Genomic DNA, 9,593 nt, shown 5'->3' with positions numbered 1-9,593 from the left:
CTGTTCATCTTTTTCACCTGAATAGCCTAATTGCTTGAATACATTTTACACTTTGATAGTATATTTTTCCCAGGTAAAAGACTTTTCTGCGATGCAAATGAGATAAAATACATCTTCACTTATTTATTTATTTCCTACTCCAACATTTTCAGTATGCTTCCGTCCAGAGAAAAGCTCTTTGAAAGGTTGTTTTTTGAATTCTTAATTGGAGGAAATGTGTGGACTGACAGAAGCAGATAGAGGTGAAATGAAGGAGATGTGTTTTGATGGAGGGTATGTTTGGAAACTGGGATTTAGACAGCATTAATAAGATGGGAATTATGCACTGAGCCTGCAATTTATTTAACTTTTTCAGCAGCTAATTTGTATAGAAGAATAGATCTGCACTTTTATTACTTAAGTATTCTGTGTATTCTTCTTCATCAATTTCTAAGAAATCAGAAAGAAAAGTATGAGAATAATGAAGCAAATTAAACATAATAAAAGCTAGCAGAAATCCTAAAGACGGGAGATTTCTTTCTCCTCTACTGGCAGATATTTTTTTATAAATTGATATTTTGCTGAAGTGATGCTGCAATGCAGCACAGCTGAAAATAATTTGTGCAATGGATAATTTTAAAAGAATAATCTGCAGATACAAAGTAATCAACATATATCTTCAAGAAATATAATTTCAACAGTGGAAATAATCATTTAATGTAGTCTGTTAAGCTGCATAAGAGATAATAATTGCTAATAACTGAGAATATTTTTAGAAACTTTTGAAAATGTATTGTATTTCCTACATAAAAAATAAAAATATTTTTGGCATCCTTTGTATGACCACATTAGTTTCACCTGTTTCAGCTCCTCTGTAATTTTCAGATTCCCCTGCTAAATTTAAGGCAGTATCAAGCACATATATATGAGGCAGAGGAAGTGTCAAGGTGAACAGTACCCTATTCTATCAAAGTCAGATTTGTCACACTTTGCAAGGTATTTATGACACCAAGGTTTGATTAGCACAGCACTGAAAACTAAGTTGCAAGCCATAAAAAGTGTCAGTTGGTGCTAAAAAAAGCTGTCTGCTGAACAAATTGAGCCACAGTGAACATAGCTGTGCAATATATATATGTATGGACCCCAGTCCATTTTCTTAATTTGCAAATTCTTTCCTGAAGCTGTCTCCTCTTTGCAGTTGTATCTTCTCTCCAGCTCTCTTAACTTTTAAATATGTAGATATTAGCTGAGACAATTAGTCTTATGAGATAATGGAAAGTACAGGGATCTGTAATTTGCTATTTATTCCTCCCTGTCCTGTCACTACATGCCCTTGTGAAAGGTTCCTCCCCAGCTCTCTTGTAGGTTCCCTTTAAGTACTGGAAGGCTGCTATAAGGTTTCCCTGGAGCCTTCGCCTCTTCTGAACAGACCCAACTCTCTCAGCTTGACTTCATAGGACAGGCGTTCCAGCCCTCTGATCCTCTTTGTGACCTGTTCTGAATTTGTTCCAATGGGTCTATGTCTTTCTTGTGCTGGGAGACCCAGACCATAACAATTCAGTTTAGGCAACCCGCTTGAGTCTGTCTCTTTCTTATTTTCTGTTTTCCATCTTGAGTACTCCAGTATTCAAGGAGGTTTGTGGGAATCACAGTTTATGCGAATTCAATCATCTGCATTGTAATTTCTGCTGCTGGAATTGAGCAGTTACATTTCACAGTTTTGAATATCATATAACTGAAGTCCTTTGGTTGAATGCCTGCCTAGCTCAGTTAGTTTAATGCAACTGCACCACAGAATGCAAATGTTGCAAAGAAAAAATAGGTTAAAAACAACAAGCAAGTCAATGTGAATTCATAAAGCAAAATGACATTTCAATCCAATATATTATTTAATAAGGGTAATTGTTTTAATCACCATACAGCATAGAAATATAACTTAAATTAGAAAAATGTATTAAAAGTTATATGCCATAAATGATAAATCATAAATCATAGGTAAATCTATAACCAATTGCCAAACTCAGGCAGAAATGTCAATGAATTAATAGACACTTGTGATGTTTTAAACTCATAAATGCAAACCAAGATACTTCATTAAAGAAAAAAAAGGCCTTTTATCCTGTAGTGATATATATTGGCTGATTATTTATTGCCCTGACTCTTATTTGTCATGTGCAATAGTCCTAAAATTTTTCACGTGCATACCAATAGTCTTCTTCTTTCATTACAAAGTTTTATTGTATATTGATTAATGTTTCTACATTGTAATGATTATTCTGTGATTTTTCTTCTACTAATATTCCTTTTTTCAGCCTTCTGACTGTAGAGTTGAAAGACTCAGATATGAAATATGAAGGAATCCACTGAGAATTCAGGTATACACTCATGGGACAAGATGACTATTCTTATATTTTCTTTTAGCATCCCCTACTGGTGTACAGCTGTGAAGACTCCTCTGTGACACAAGATCTCAAAAGGGCTACTGTGCTTCTTTGTCTGAGACCTTCAGAATGTCAAAAATAGCTAAAGTAATGGCAGAATAATGTGAAAATATTTATATTCTCTTCAAGCAACATAATTTTATTGCTTCAGTGAATATGACATCTCCTTAAACAGTACATCTAATTACACTACTTGTTTCTCATAGGTTTATTTTATCTCCTTGATTTAATTTTGGTTTTGGGGTTGTTTGGGGTTTTTTATAAAGCTTAATAACAGATAAATAAATGTTGAATTTTTCATTCAAACAATATCATGATAAATATGCTTTTGTGATGATGCAGTGAGGTAGTGTATAATTTCCCATCAATTCACGAGTCATGTGAAGATGAAAAATCTGCATGAATATTCCAGCTCCCTTCCTTGAGGACTGGGACAGAAATTTTCCTCACTTTTAGAATAATCCTATCCTTTGTCATCCTCCCAGAAAGACTGGAAAAACAGTAGTGACATTAACATATTTCCATTTATTTTAGCTGTAGTGTTTCCTAATTCGGAAACCTTTCCACCTCACTTTAGGCACCTAGTGTATCTGAAATCACGATCAAATCAGGTCCCTAAAAAAATCAAAGGAGATAAACCAGCAACTCAGATTAACAATCTAGGGATTCTCTATTCAGTAGAGAAATGTTGGACAGGTGCACTTTTAGATAAAACTTTTCAAGGTGACCAAGCATAAACTGTTTTCTCACCACTATTAAACATGCTTGTGTGAGTTTTCTTGCTAAAGGATCTCAGAAGTGGGCAACCCTTATCTGGTTTATGATCATAGGGTGTGTGTATGAATAAGGGCTGAAGGATCTTTCTGTGGATTCTTACTAAGCATAAAAATTAAATAATTTCCAATAGAAATCAAATAGTATACTACTGAATAGCTGGGTGTTGATCAACGACACTTTCTAAATGACAAATGATTTCCAATTGCAGATTTTGTTCATTCTTTGAATGTGCATTAATCTCTAGTGAGGATAAGATGGGAGTATGTACTGCTAAATATTAATACTTCCCATTAATCTTAAAATGCAATTATGATTTTAAGTTAGATGGAATAATATTATCATATGTGTCCTGTCAGGTTATCTATTAGACAGGATTAGTCTTTTCCTTTTGTCATAGACTACTTCGGCTCTTTGCCTACACATATCTTTTTTTTTTAATCAAAATATAATTTCTTCAAAGATAAAGCTCACTCATATTTAAATAAAATAAGTAAATATCAGTCATATTAAATCTCTCTCCCTTTCTGTTTTGATTTTTTTTTTTACTGTAGATTATTAATATTTCTCTGGAGTTAATGAGTAGAATATGCCTTTTTTTGCAGATGGGAATTAGGAGGTATAGACAGCAACCCCACTAGGCAGTACAGAAGAACAAAGCCTGTGCTGTGATGAGAGAGTTTAAGCAAGAGGACACAGTAAAGCTTTACCACCTAAGCCTGAGATCAGAGAACTGTCCCCTGAAGAAAATAACATATAACTGCATCAAAATTGATTTCTTTAAAAGTGCTGCATTGTTAACTGCAAACCAATGTGTTTGTCTATACAGTTATCCTACTTCCTGCAGTTCTTAGAGTGAACTGAATAAATTTCCTTGTATTTCAGAGGGTCAAGTATTTCATTACCTCTGTACAGCGAACTACACCACCAGGTAGACCAACATCCACACTGGACTCAAATCTTGTTTCTTCTGAAATTTTTTATTGAAATCAGATGCATCCCTTCTCTTGATGTCTAGAATGTTTTATAACATTTAGGCAATAATACAATGTGGTATCAACTGTTACTTTGTTACAGACATAGTGAAGAAGAAAGTTAAGTTTCTAGTTTTCATCTTCAAAGTATATCTGACTTGGCTGCCATGCATGCTCAATATTTTTTACCTATTCCACTTGATTAAACGTTTGTGTTCCTATGAAATTACATGTCTTTTTTATGCTCTTTAAAACCTTATTTTAATCCAAAACCAAGTGCAATTTTTTTTCAGGTAGATGACAGAACATAGGTTGCTGTTTCACTGTAGTCTAGAACAAATACAGTAAGAAGTTATTTTTCTTTTCTTTATTAGAGAAAAATAGATGGTTGGAGGTCCAGTCACTCTCAAGATATGGAAAAGTATTGGACTGACATCATATGTTTCATTGAATATTAGTTTCTGGGGACACAAACATGACACTGCAGTTACCCAAAACATTTAACAAATATTTTTTGGTTTATACCGTATCTCTTCATAAAGCTAAAACCAGTTCAAATCTTTTATCCTACTTCAGGGTAAAAGTCACTCAACTGAAGCATAGGGGTTACTCAAGAAGCATAAATTCATTCCAGATGCCATTTTTTGCTGTTAATACTTCCCTCAAGGTAAACAAACAGCTAGTATCAGAAGTCAAACCCTGTGAAATGTTCTGTAAAAAAAAATATACACACATAATAAACGGTAATAATAAAATTATTTATTCCAATTCCATAACTTATGGTTCATAGAGTTAACATGAAATAATCACACATTTAGTCCCTGGAGGTGTTTAAGATAAGACTGGATATGGCACTTAGTGCCTTGGTCTAGTTGATAAGGTGGTGTTAGGTCATAGGTTGAACTCGATGATCTCAGAGGTCTTTTCCAAAGTAGTTGATTCTGTGATTTCAAGTTCATAAAACAGACATTTATAAACTCAATTAATTAGAATTGAATGGGGCTTGGTGTTCGTTGATTCAATACAATAGTCAAAGCTGCAAAGTGAAACCCTAACTTTTCATATGGGTTTCTATTACACTTCTCCCAGATTCAAGGAAAGACTATGTACTCCACAGATGTTTTCTAGATGTGGAAAGAAAATCCTAGAAATGGTGGTTTAAATAGCTGTAACATTTCTCAGCAGTTTAATGCTAGGTACCTACATGCTGCAGTTATTTCACTTTGACTTCTGGCTTTCCATTCCTTTCGTTCCTTTTATTCTGATGGCTACTGTGCCATCATTTATAATGCAGCAGGGGTAGGACATTTGCAACATGTTTCCTCAGCAACTAGAACACCACATAGTTCATATTTACTGAAACAGAGGCAAAACCAGTTTAAGACTTTTGCCATTAAAATTGGATCAAATTAAAAGATAAACTCCCCATGCCTAGTGTCAAGTACGCATTACAATTTTAAGTATCTTTCTTATTTTTTCTGGAAAGAAATGTCTTGTTAGTATATCCTAGCTATTTCTCATGGGCCAGGGAAGTTAATAAATAACTAAACATTCCAGTTATGAGTGTCTTTCAACCCTAACAACCTCTGGCTCAAATTATTCTCAAAAAAGGGCTCAAAGAATGTCCCAAAGTTTTTAGTCATAAAATTTACAGAATAGAATGGGAAAAAAACTCACACAGGGTAAGTTGATGCATTAATTTTTAATATAGTCTTCTTTACATGCACAGGACAGCTATTGTCTGAATCGTAACAAGGGTGTAGAGTCAGCAGTGTGTTTCTGGCCTCAATATGCAAACTTTTGCCTATTAGACAGTCTGTTCTGAATGTTGAAACCTAGCTCAGCTTTTTTCTCCCCTTTTATAAAAGAAAGGATTTTTAAGATATTCAGGTTTTTTCCTTAGAATATGAAATTTTATTCTGGCTCCAGTTTAAGAAGAGATAAGTGCATATATATATATGCTTTTTAATTTTACAGTGTTTACTCGCATAATGATGAGATTTTTTAATCCACTGAAATTAACAAAACTTCTTTTATTTAAATGCAAAAGGAAAGATTTATCCACTTATTATATTCTAAACAAACTCTTCACATGATTCTTAATAAAAGAACCACTGAAACTGCTGAGAACTTTTCAGTTGTTTCCAATAGGCTTTATATAAAGCTGATTGTCAGCAGCAAATATCTACAGTGCAGGAATAATTATCTTTTCTCACATTTGTGACACTTTTACAGAGACTTGTTTATACTCATGCCACTGTGATCCAACGGGAACTAACTCAGTACAACCCATATATCCTTCAAAGACTGAAAGTATGCTTCTTTTTAATTACACATGTATGTTTGCATGTTTGCAATGACAATGTAAGTGCTGATTGATTTTGCGTGTACCCTCACTTCTCATTTCACTTCCACTCTATAGTTAATTGAATGTGTATGCCTCACTAGTCAAGTAGTCTTCTATGGTGGAGTGACTGCAACAATGGACAGAGAAAAAGCTATGGATGTCATCTACCTGGACTTCTGTAAGGCCTTTGATGAGGTCCTGCACAACATTCTTACTTCTCTATTGGAGAGATGTGGATTCGATGGGTGAACTATTGGATAAAGAACTGGATGGATGGATGTGTTCAAAGAGTTACAGTCAATGGCTCGATGTCCAAGTGGGCAAAGTCTCCCTCAGGCTTCTGCACTAGGACCAATGCTATTTAATATCTTTATCAATGATGTAGACAGTGGAATTGAGTGTATCCTCAGCAAGTTCGCAGATGACACCATGTGGTTGACATGCCTGAGGGATGGGACGGCATCCAGAGGGACCTGGATAGGCTGGAGGAATAAGTCTATGTAAACCCACTGAAGTTCAACAGGGCCAAGTGAAAAGTCTTTGCATCTGGGTCAGGACAATCCCAAGCATGAAAGTATTAAAAGCAACCAGAGAGAGAAGGACTTAGGGATATTGATGGATGAAAAATTGGACATGAGGTGCCACTGTGCACTTGCAGATCAAAAAGCCAACCTTATTCTGAGCTGCATCGAAAGAAGTATGGTCATCAGGTCAAGGAAGGGGATTCTCCCCTTCTACTCTGCTCTCATGAGACCAAACCTGGAGTACTGTATCCAGCTCTGGATTCCTCAGTAAAGGAAAGATGTGGACCTGTTGAAGTGAGTCCAGAGAAGGGTCATGAAAATGATCAGAGAAATGGAACTACTCTCCTATGAGGAAAGGCTGAGATAGTTGGTGTTGTTTAACCTGGAGAAGAGAAGACTTTGGGGAGACCTCATTGCAGCCTTTCATTATATAAAGGCAGACAATAGGAAAGATGGAGAAAGACTTTTTACCAAAGATCTGTAGTGATAGGACAAGGAGAAATGGCTTTAAACTGAGAGAATATAGGTTTAGATTGGACATAAGGAAGAGGGTTTTTTTAGAATAAGAGTTTTGAGACACTGGAATAAGTAGAGCAGAAAGGTTGTAGATGCCCCATCTTTGTTCAAGGTCAGGTTAGAGGGGCCTTTGAGCAACCAGATCTAGTGTCAAATGTCTCTGCCTGGGGAAGGTCGTTAGGACTGGAAAATCTCTAAAGGTCGCTTCCCACTCAAAGCATTCTCTGATTCTGTGATTCTACATGTTAGTGACATCATCTTTTATTGTATTCGTACAGGCAGGAGAACAGTACAGAGAAAATTTAAAATCTGTTTACTTTGAATTTAGAATCATGCGACTTTGATCCTTAATATATGATCTATAACATGCATTTTTTAACTTTATAAGTGGCACACTGAATGAAACATTTTCAGTGCTTTCTAACTATTTTATTCTAAAGTCTAGAATAGAAATGGGAAATATTTTTAGATTGTAGGTGTTACCACAATACTTACATAATGCAAAGAATTTAAAAAATAGGCCAAACAGTTCTACAGACAACTGTGCTTTTATTTCAAGTGTGATGCAGTAATTGACTCCATTGCTTTCCAATATCCATGTTTTTTTAAAAGCAAGTAGATAAATACAGGGAAATATGTGACTAATTTTAAACCTTCCTAAGAAGGTAAACGATGTCCTCCTTTGAAATTTAGTTCATTAACACTAAGGTCTTGTTCCTGCAGATCTTTCTGAGGTGTATAGTACCCAGTGTACACACAAACCCAACCCCCACCTTCCCCAACACACATTACTGCCAAACAACAGTAAATATCAGATTCCAGAGCACATTGAAGAGGCAGGGACCAGATGTGTCTATGGAGACAGAAGCTTAATTACAGACCTCGACTGTACTAGTAAGATCCTGATTAATTGTGCATCCTCCTTTGATAATTTAGCCCAGCTGCTCTGTGGTTATGTTTATGCTTTTAATAGAAAGATGGACAGCAATGTGCAAAATAATGCTTAATACTGCCCGATACATAGTTACACAGGGTAACAGAAATCAGTTTGTATTTATTTATTTTGTTTGCTGATAAAAGCAGATTGAGTAACTGAAATGATAGGCTCATTTAGATTACACCAAGGTCACTTATTCTCCCAGTAATGTCAATGCTCTGATTTATTAATAGATGAGCCACTCCAAAATTTACATTTTTAAAGGAACACTTCACTGCAAGTAGACAAGGAAAGAGGTTGCAATGTATTTTCCAATAACAGGAAGGGATCTAAATGCATATAATTATATGTAAGCATACAGATGTTATTTTTCCATGGATGATTACATGCTGCAGAAATCTGCAATTAAAAGCCTGATGTTTAAGCTAACATTGTTATTGTCAAGCTAAACCTCCTTAAAAACTTGTGATATCCATAAAGAAAAATTATGAAATTCTTATTAGATGAGAAATTGGTGTTTTCCTAGAGTGTGTGCTAACTATGAATGATTAACAGAAGCAAGTTAATCAAGAACAAGAACTGAAGATGTGTAAAACTTGGACTTACTTACCTCTTGTATCTTTTCCTTCAGCCCTTAGTACTAAAACTGTGTCAGGACACATAGTCCTTTCTTCTTGCACATGTGTTTCCTAAGTTCCTGGATGAACAAAATGACTATAAAGGATGATTTTAATACTTGAAGCAACCCCATGTCTGTTTTGCCCTTGAGTTCAGCCTGGTCTCCATGTAGGGAGGAGCCAGAAAAGTCATTTGAAATAAGTGTTTGTTCTTCTGAATTCAGATCATTTAACTCCTCAAATAAAAATTATTAATTCCTTGCGCTCACTTTTTTCAGCTTTTAAATTACACAGGAGAAAACTGACATAGAAGGTGAAAATCACAAGCAGAAGGCCCTTAAGACTATGTCAATACCATTAAAGAAACTATAGCCAGTACTTGTCTGGGGGCTAGGTATTTTTGAGATGGCCTACAATATGTTTTTCCTATGGTTCAAGTAGCATTTTCCTAAGCAACCTCATCATGGTTTGGGGATAAAAAATT

At 35.2% G+C, this 9,593-nt stretch overlaps 1 long non-coding RNA gene across 1 annotated transcript; it reads left to right on the top strand.

Moving 5' to 3' along the window:
• The first annotated feature begins 1,531 nt into the window (after positions 1 to 1,531).
• On the top strand, positions 1,532 to 6,482 carry LOC113948399. Its single transcript, XR_003528152.1, has 4 exons — positions 1,532 to 1,614; positions 2,292 to 2,354; positions 4,745 to 4,835; positions 6,404 to 6,482. It is a non-coding gene; the product is annotated as an uncharacterized LOC113948399 (long non-coding RNA).
• The last annotated feature ends 3,111 nt before the right edge of the window (positions 6,483 to 9,593 follow it).

The sequence above is a fragment of the Corapipo altera genome, unplaced genomic scaffold (genome assembly GCF_003945725.1).
Source record: "Corapipo altera isolate COAL_440 unplaced genomic scaffold, ASM394572v1 0, whole genome shotgun sequence".
Classification (NCBI taxonomy): Eukaryota; Metazoa; Chordata; class Aves; order Passeriformes; family Pipridae; genus Corapipo; species Corapipo altera.
The sequence above is the reverse complement of the archived record's forward strand: the minus strand, read 5'-3'. Positions and strand labels throughout refer to the sequence as shown.